At 38.7% G+C, this 10,021-nt stretch overlaps 1 long non-coding RNA gene across 1 annotated transcript; it reads left to right on the plus strand.

Annotated features, from left to right (window-relative positions):
* Nucleotides 1-9,558: 9,558 nt before the first annotated feature.
* Nucleotides 9,559-10,021, plus strand: LOC126728976 (uncharacterized). The gene is made up of 3 exons (XR_007656440.1): nt 9,559-9,633; nt 9,726-9,794; nt 9,877-10,021. It is a non-coding gene; the product is annotated as an uncharacterized LOC126728976 (long non-coding RNA).

Genomic DNA, 10,021 nt, shown 5'->3' on the forward strand with positions numbered 1-10,021 from the left:
CATCACAGAGAAACCAAGATATGACTTTTTCCTTCTTCGTGGCCATATCTGGTCACATAAAATGGGTCGATTGTAGAATTATGAAACCATGCTTTGGATTTGCTTTGAGAAACCAAATTAAATGAGACCCCTCTAGTTATGATTCTTCCTCTTATAGAATCCCACATAGCAGTTAAACTATATTTTTTTATTAAAAAAATAATAAAATAAGGGACCCAAGTCACTGATGGGATTGATGCATCATAAACTATCCTAGGACCATATTTGGTAATGAGAAGTTCTCTAATGTGCCAATTACTCAATCTGAACAAAACCATTCCATTCCCAATTAGGTGCTTACAGAATTAGGAGTTATAGGCCTTAAATTAAGCAATTTTCCCCAACACCAAGAACATTCCCAAGGCATTTTAGTAGAGCATGAATTTTGTCCTTTCAGTAAGTATTTGTTTACCCAGGCAACCCAGAACAAGCTTGACAGGGTAAAGGCAACCAGACATTCCTCATAACCGAGGCATTATTTGAATTTTGGATTTGAAACAGCTGTCTGATTAACTTTTTTTCTCAGCTGCACTATCTGCACGTTCATTCCACTAGTAAGCATACTTATCAGTTATTTAGGTAACAAAAAAAATCCTGGTAGAGAAGTTGATGTGTTTGATGTGTGCAGTGGAAGCCCTTCAAGAATAGCTACACAGCTGGGGAAGAAAGACTGGAATTTCAAAGTAAATCCATGCAATGACTCAAGCTGGATTACACCAGCTTCAAGTCAGAGGCCATTGTACAATAATTCTATCGTCTGCAATTGTTCCAACACAGGTGGTGTATGCCACGTGGTTAGCATGTAGACTACCTTTGCTTATATAACACAAAAGTTATTCTATTAAATTTTCTTATGAAGGTTGAAAGTTCAAATAGTGTATAAAACACCCTTAAACGTTTAGACTCCTAATTACAAAACAACCAATTCAAGCTTTATGACAAACAACTAGTGTGCAAAAAATGAACAAAAGCTATAAACAGAATTGGTAAACAATCTAAGCCAATTAAAATCACAACCTACGGCAGATAATAAAAGGTAAAGACAAAAGGGAAGGAAGATACAAACACAAGGACAACACCCGATGTGTTATCGAAGAGGAAACCGAAACCCTTGGCGTAAAACCTCTCCGCCGCCTTCAAGCAGAAAGTAATCCACTAGAAAATATAGTTGGGATACATGAACAACAATAGACCCTCTAAGCCTAATCTACCCAGTGTACCTAAACCCTCCAAACTTCTTGCTCCAACGAGGTTGCGCCGAACCTATTTCTTTTCTAGCTTCTCAGATTCCGCTACTTGACCATAACATCAACTAATGTAGATTGGTTCCTTCCTAACTGCTTCCCAGAACACCAAACAGCCCTTTCACAATAATGGATATGGTGAGAACAGGTTTTGGTAAAAGACCTCTCAAGGGTTTAACAATGGAGATGAAGAGAGTTGAGGAATTTGAAGAGACTCTTATGTAAAGATTGTAGATGAATCAATCTTGTTTTACTCTAGGGTTTCTCTCTCAAAATTCTCTCTAGAAGCTCTCATTCTTATGTGGGTATAAGGGGTATTTATACTAGTGTGAGAATGGAATGTGAAGAGTCAGATTTTTTCAAAACAGGGGTGGCTCACTGCTTGGCCTCGCGGCTTGACTGAGTCGTGAGATCCAGCCACGCAATAACAGAACGACCAGTTGTCCTATTTTGTCTTGTAGTGCTCCAGCTAGCATGACGCTTCAACTTCTGGCATGCTTGGCATGTATGCTGCTTCTGGTGGCTTGAAGCCGCGAGTCACCCTCGAGATCAAGTTGCGAGTCTCTGTTTTCTTGCACACTCTTGAGCATTTCAACAATCTATCTCACTCACTACCCTTACAATAATCCCACCTAAATACAAGGTTACTAAATGCTGAAATACAAGCAAATTTGGCACGAAATAAAGCCAACATGATGGTTGATTAAATTCAACCTTACAATCTTCCCCTTTGGCTATTTCATGACAAAACCCTAAAATAGACTCTAGCCTTAACATGTGAGTTAGGAATAGTTGAGCAAAACTCACTCACACCTAACTCTAGAAACTGTGAAGCTCTTGAATCATATGAACATGAAACTCCTGAAACACAACAATACACCATGATCATTGTATGCAGAAAAGCATGAAATGCATATGAAACAGGCAATATGTGATCAAGCAAAGATGGAGTTAAGAAACAAACCATGGCTTGATCAACAAATCAATCACTACAAGGTAGTGACCATAATGCTCATTCACACTTGGAATGAACACTTGAACAAATAAGCAAACAAGCTCAATGCAAGTCACTTGCATACTCAACATTCAACCAATGCACAATACACTAAGTATATGCATTTAGGAACAATCCTACAAGGGCACAAGAGTGACAGTCCTTAACAAGAAAATGCATGACATTTAGTTAAAAGTACTGATTTAACAAAGTATAAAAGGTTGCATAAAGCATGATACAAACCATAAAGCCTACAGATAAGAACATAAACCTTAAAAACTTACAAAAGCAACATGGGTACAAACCATATTATAAACTAAAAAACATCAACAATATATATATATATATAAAGTAAACCAAGTTTCAAAAACATCCATGTGTTAAGAGTTAGAATCTAACATACACCAAAACCACAGTGTATCAAACCCATAATATAAACCTATAAGATAAAAGGTAAGACCAAAACAAAAGTATGTGTACTCCCCCTATTACTATGCACACTTCCCTTTGAGCTTTCTCCCCCTTACTGTATGCTCTCCCCCTTTTTGGCACGAATAGCTAAAGGCTGTCATCTAATTTTTGTTGAATAGTGTCTAGCTGATTCTCCATGGTCTCGAGTCGCATTTGAACATGGTTGTTGGTGGAGTAGAGAAGTGCCACCAATTCCTCAATGCGTTTCTGAATGCTTTCAAGCAAACTACCCACTCTATCAGTTTGAGGATCAGACTGTACTTGTGGAATGCTAGTTTGTTGAACTTCAGGGATGACACGCGAAGTGTGTGTGGTATGCACATGTGTCTCTGACTCAGGAGCAGATGGAGTAACCAGAAAGAAATGTGCACTCTTTGGTGTTTTAGATGAATGACTTTTGTTGGCTTGTAGAGTGAACATGGAAATTGGACGCAGACGGGTCATCATTTTTCCATCTGAGGGAGGAACAATGCCTTCACAGAGAATGATCTTCATGATGAGACTGCAAAATGGAATACATCCTCGAGCTACAGATCGAGCCGCGGTCTTCCTCATGGTTTGAAAGATGTGGGCACAGATATCAATGGGGGCTCCTGTAATAAGATCACAAAGGAATTGAGCTCTTCCAAGATTGATGAAGGTAGTGTTGGACAGTGGGTAGAGATTAGAGAACATGATCAGCTTTAGTGTGGTCAACTCTGGTGCAAACTTTGTGGTGCTTATGGATGTGCCTGTACTGGATACTTCATGATCAGGTCCTAGAACTTGTAGAATGTCTTGAGTCTCTGGCGTTCGATCATCATACGGAGTTAGGTCCACATCCGTAGGTCTAGTGATGCGGAGAATTTTGGCTATGGAGTTTGGGGTGATGATAAATTCCTTTCCTCGTACCTAGCAAACTAGCGCAACTCCAAGATCACTTGAATTAGAGTAGCATTCCTTAACCAGTTCATCCATTGGATCGACAAAATTCCCAAATAAATTTGCCCAATCTCTTGGCTCAAAGATTCGAGGGATAAAAGTGGTCCCTAAGGTGTCAAACTCAACCACCTGTTCCACAATAGGAGATGCCCTGTCAAAAATGTTTGAGTAGATGTATGAGGTAAGTGGGGTTCTGAACCTCTCCAAATTGGAGTCTTGAGATGACTGAGATGAGAGTCGAGTCCTATTAGCAATTGGGGTTGATGGATCATCAGTAACAATGTCTTTGCCCTTAGAGGATCAACGAGACATCTACAGGAGAATAGGCACACAACAAAGAACCAAAAACAGCACCACAAAGGACAGATATCAACTTGATTAGATTCAAATATGAGTGTAAACCAGAGATATCATACACAACTACAAACATAAGTTAGGTTAGTGCTAAACAAAACCATAAGTAACATTGAAGTGCAGAATGAGGCAGGTGCATCAAAATGGTGATTGTGTAAGAGAACACAGAGAAACACAAATTTATGAATAACTGTTAATGAGACAGTCTACCATGAGCATGATATGCACAGATCAAGAACATTAGTGAAATAAGGACGGATAGCACAAATAAGACCACAGAAGATAGGAACAGGCATAAAACATCAATATGGAAGAACAGTGGAAACCACATACACCCAAGATAGAGCACATGGTAGTGAGGCACAGCATTCTGAAAATGAAATGATTTAAAGTAATACCCTCAAGACACAAGCACACACATGTTATGTCAACATAAAAACACAGTAATATATAAGATAAGCAATCCAATGCCTCTGACATACTTAAAAACTCACACATACAAACGGAGTAAAACAAAAAAAATACCAAATCCATTTACCAAATGAGTATGAAATCCAACAACAGCCAAAGCACAGAACAAAGAAAATCACAATGAGACCAACAATATGAAAACGGATGAAATCAGCATCAAACACAACCCTCCATACCCAGCAATCTAAGAGTAGAATGTTCGAACACAAAAACCAGTAACAACTCAAACGGCAAGAAAATAATACTTAAAACATAACATATGAAGTGAGGAAGAGAAAACCCATACCTTTTCTTGATGATTTTGAGAAGAAATGAAGCAACAATGGAGTTCGAAGTGGGTTACACGGAGTGTTTGGGAAGGAGACAGTTGAGAGAGAAGATGAACAGTCACAAAAAGTTCGAGGGAAAACTGAAAAAGAGTTTAACAACTGCCCTCACTGTGCAAAACACGCGTTTTTCGCGGCTGAGGTAAGTCGCCAGATACACCCGCCAAAACACTTCAAGCCAAAATTTATGAAAAAATTTCTAAGTGTTTTTCGCGACTAGAAGTCTCACTCGCGAGGGATTCACGAGCTGAGCCACGAAAATCTATGTGTACCCTTCGCGACTGGACCTTCCACTCGCGAACAAGTCGCCAAAAATGACCCGCGAGCTCGCGACTGTTGCATGTGACTTGACTAACCCGCGACTGAGCCGCCAAAACAGGGCAACACTGTTTTTTGAAATTTTCAGTTTTTGAAGAACAAAACACTTTCCAAAAACACCTAAAACACTCAAAAAATTTTTTGTGTTTGAATCAACAAAGATTGAGCATGTGAAAACACATTTTATCAAGTACAATCACACAAATGAATATGGCATTCATTGAATATAAACTTGTGTGTCATGTGTGGGTATCAACAATGAGATAGTCCTTAGTCTAATGTGAAGTTTCAATGATCAATTCAACCAAGGCATACACAATTAGCACTAGATCATGTGACCCATCTCAATTACAGAAGTATGCATATATGACCTCCCATAAGACTTGATTACATAATTTGGAGCTTTACTTTTGACTCCACTTTCAATCATAACATTTGATCTTTTTGATCCTTTTGAGACAATCACCTCTTATTGTGAGAGTGATATTTGATATTTCACCTTAATGAGACAGCCTTTGGCTTTTTGAATAATCATTCACTTTAATTTTTGGTCGCTTTCCCTTTTTTTCTAGTCGAATACTAGTATGTGCGACAGACTTTTGCAGCTCAATATCTCTTTTCATTTGGAGATTTACATTTGGTGAGCTCTTTTTAGCAAAAACAAAAATAAAGAGTGGGAAGATATATAGGCACAAGTCTATGCATGTCTCAAGATCAACATAACCATTCACGAATCATTCATGACAAGTTTGAAGATCTATTTACAACAGTCACAAAGATTTCAAGATTTCTTCCACAGTGATAAGAGTGCAAAGAAACAAGCTATGCTCATAAATGCACAAAGCCATTAGTACAAAGGTACAAGGCAAAACAAGTTTTGAAGCAAAACTCAACAATGTCGATCAAACTTTTTGATTTTCTACTTTTTATGTGGTTTTTGGATTTTTGACACATAAGAAGGAAAAGATTGATAAAAAACAACAAAAAGGAATAAACGATAGAATGCAAAAATAAACAAACACATTTCAACCAACACAAATAAAAAGCAAACATCCAAACTAAGTCACAAACCATATGAAGTATTGATGCATAGACATGTTGTAATGCTTATGCATGAGTACCCTTTTTCACCCACATGTCACTTGCGTTTGGGGTGATTTCCTTATAGGATTGGGTATGGGAGTTAGGGCTTTCAAACCTTCGTGTGAAGCTCTCCAAGCAGTTGGTGAAAGCACCAATCATCTTCATCACATCCATCATTCCGGTATCACCACTTTGATATCTTGATGGTTCACCAGCCCAATTTCTCCTGTCATTTCTAGGTCCTCATGACCTTGGAGCAATTGCATTATTCATTGCTCTCAGCTTTTGACAATTTGGCTGAGTATGCCCTTGAAGTTCGCAATGACGACACACATAGTTCGATCTAGGACCTCTTTGTGATCGTGGACGAGACTTGGCTCGAGATTCAGACCTACCCACAAATTGATTACGAGGGTTGTTCAACATCCGTTGGTTCTCCACATTCCTCTTCTCCTCAATCTTGGGCTTCTCAGCAGTAGGGCCAACTTCAGTTGACTCTTTGGCCTTTATAAACTTCACTTCTTTAGTGATATTGCCAGATGAGCTACCCCCTCCGATATATCCCAACTCGGATTTGTCTGAAAAGCTCTTTTGTGATGAAACAACATCATCTAGCTTCTTGGTGGTGACCCTCTCTATTTTAGCATTTGCTTGCACAATCTCTTGCTCAAGAAATCTCACTTTTGTGTAGGCTTCTGACAGCTCACCATTCAGTGTTTCTATCTCACATTTAGCCTCCTTATAGCGAATTAGGAGACTTTTATAGTGCTCCTCTGCCTTCTTCATTTTTCTCACAGCTGCCTTGGCCACCCTCGTGTACTCACCCAACTTCTCCAGGAGTGAGTTATAATTCTCTTGAAGATTGGCTGTGCTTTCATCTTCTTCAGTATCTGATTCTTCAACAACTCCCAATGATTCTTCATCACTATGTTCTCCAAGTTCTTGTACAAGCAGATTCAACTCGTCTGAAGACTCAACATGGGCAATAGTCATAAAAGCTGAATAATTCCCTTCTCCGTCACAGCTTTCCTCAGAATCTGAGTCGGATGAATCCGAGTCACTCAATGTCGTGGCATACACTTTGCCTTTCGATTTCAAATAATTCGGACATTCTTTCTTAAAGTGTCCATGCTCGTTGCATTCAAAATAAGTGACACCTTGTGTAGATTGAGATTCTTTTCCATCTTTCTTTTTGAATTCCCTTTTCTCCCTTCCTGAACTTTGGAATTTCCCTTTATCACCAAATTTGCCATTATTCTTGAATTTCAAGAATTTTCAGAAATTTTTTACAAGGTATGCAACATCTTTGTTAACTACATCTTCTTCCGATGAGTCATGGACTTCCACTTTCTCATTAATGGTCTTAAGAGCAAGAGATTTGCTCTTCCGTTGATTGGGTAGCGACATTTCATAAATCTGAAGAGAACCAACCAGCTTTTGGACTTTGATGTCATCAAGGTCCTTGCTCTCTTCAATAACTGTCACTTTGGCACGAAAACTTTTCGGTAATGATTGAAGGATCTTCCTTACAATTTTAGAATCCTCCGTTTTCTCTCCCAAATTGAACTTGCTTACAATCACCTCATTCAGCTTGCTATAGAAAGAGTCAAAGGACTCATCCTCACTCATTTTTAGCTCCTCAAACTGAGTGGTTAGCATCTGCAGCTTATTATCTTTCACTTTCTTCGTTCCTTCGTAGGTGGTCTCCAATATCTCCCGTGCTTCTTTGGCAATGGTAATGTGAGAAATCCTATGAAACTCATCTGGAGACACACCACAAAAAATTGCATTAAGTGCTTTACTGTTAGCATTAGATGCAGCAAGTGCTGCCTTATCCCATGTGGATTTGGCTTCCTCAGGCTTGGTCCAACCTATATCAACAACATCCCAAACTGATTCATCAATGGAACATAGAAATGCTCTCATGCGAACCTTCCAAAAAACATAATTACTACCATCAAAATATGGAGGTGCATTCAGGGATTGAGACCGATCCATCTTAATAGGGAGTCAAGGATCACACTATAGTAATGAAACCACTAAAAGTGTACCCGCTCTGATACCAATTGAAAGTTCAAATAGTGTATAAAACACCCTTGAATGTTTAGACCCCCAATTACAAAACAACCAATTCAAGCTTTATGACAAACAACTAGTGTGCGGAAAATGAACAAAAGCTATAAACAGAATTGGTAAACAATCTAAGCCAATTAAAATCACAACCCATAGCAGATAATAAAAGGTAAAGATAAAAGGGAAGGAAGATGCAAACACAAGGACAACACCCGATGTGTTATCGAAGAGGAAACCGAAGCCCTCAGCATGAAACCTCTCTGCTGCCCTCCAAGCGGTAAGTAATCCACTAGAAAATGTAGTTGGGATACATGAACAGTAATAGACCCTCCAAGCTTCTTACTCTAACGAGGTTGCACCGAACCTATTTTTTTTCTAACTTCCCGGATTCCGCTACTTGACCATAGTATCAACCAATGTAAATTGGTTCCTTCCTAACTGCTTCCCAGAACACCAAACAGCCCTCTCACAATAATGGATATGGTGAGAACATGTTTTGGTAAAAGACCTTTCAAGAGTTTAACAATGGAGAGGAAGAGAGTTGAGGAATTTGAAGAGACTCTTATGTAAAGATTGTAGATGAATCAATCTTGTTTTACTCTAGGGTTTCTCTCTCAAAATTCTTTCTAGAAGCTCTCATTCTTATGTGGGTATAAGGGGTATTTATACTAGAGTGAGAATGGAATGTGAAGAGTCAGGTTTTTTCAAAACAAGGGTGGCTCGCGGCTTGGCCTTGCGGCTTGACTGAGTCATGAGATCCAGCCGCGCGATAACAGAACCACCAGTTGTCCTATTTTGTCCTGTAGTGCTCCAGCTAGCATGACGCTTCAACTTCTGGCATGCTTGACACGTGTGCTTCTTTTGGCGGTTTGAAGCCGCGAGTCACCCGCGAGATCAAGTTGCGAGTCTCTGTTTTCTTGCACACTCTTGACCATTTCAACACTCTATCTCACTCACTACCCTTACAACAATCCCACCTAAATACAGGGTTACTAAATGCTGAAATACAAGCAAATTTGACACGGAATAAAGCCAACATGATGATTGATTAAATTCAACCTTACAAAGGTTAATGGCAAATAATAGCAATGAATATTTGAATAAGATGTGTAACTTAGTTGAAAATTGGATAAACACCTATTTCTTTATTTTGCTAAATTTTTCTCTCTTTTAGTCATCGAATTTAAGCTAAGACATTACTTTGAAATTGTTACATAAAATTGTAATCTCTCTCTATTTTTATTTTACTTTAATCTTTGTTATACAGATTTCTTAAAGGGCAAGATCTTGCTGGTATACTTCCACCATCTTTGGTTAAGCTACCCAACCTTAAGGAAATGTAAGAAAGGCTTCCGATTATTTGTTTTTCTTGTTAGCCAGCAAATTGGACTATAGGCTTCTACTTACAGCAGACTTTCCTCTTGCTAACAGTGATTTGAATAGAAACTACCTTAGTGGAATGATACCACGAGAATGAGCTTCAATGAAGTTGGAATTTCTGTAAATGACTCACTACCCTTTCGAGTCCAAGGTTAGCTGGTTAAAGCTAATTATTAAACTAATGAAAATGAATCAAGTGCAGGTCCATCAGTACGAACAACTTATCAGGATGTATTGACTACTTGGCAAACATTACCACTCTGAGAGCTCTATCTGTTCTGGATCTCTATGTTAAATAATTTCAACAAATCGTTTGGTTAAGCTCTGCTGTCTGTAATCTTGGACTG

Source organism: Quercus robur, chromosome 5 (genome assembly GCF_932294415.1).
Source record: "Quercus robur chromosome 5, dhQueRobu3.1, whole genome shotgun sequence".
In the NCBI taxonomy this organism is placed as follows: Eukaryota; Viridiplantae; Streptophyta; class Magnoliopsida; order Fagales; family Fagaceae; genus Quercus; species Quercus robur.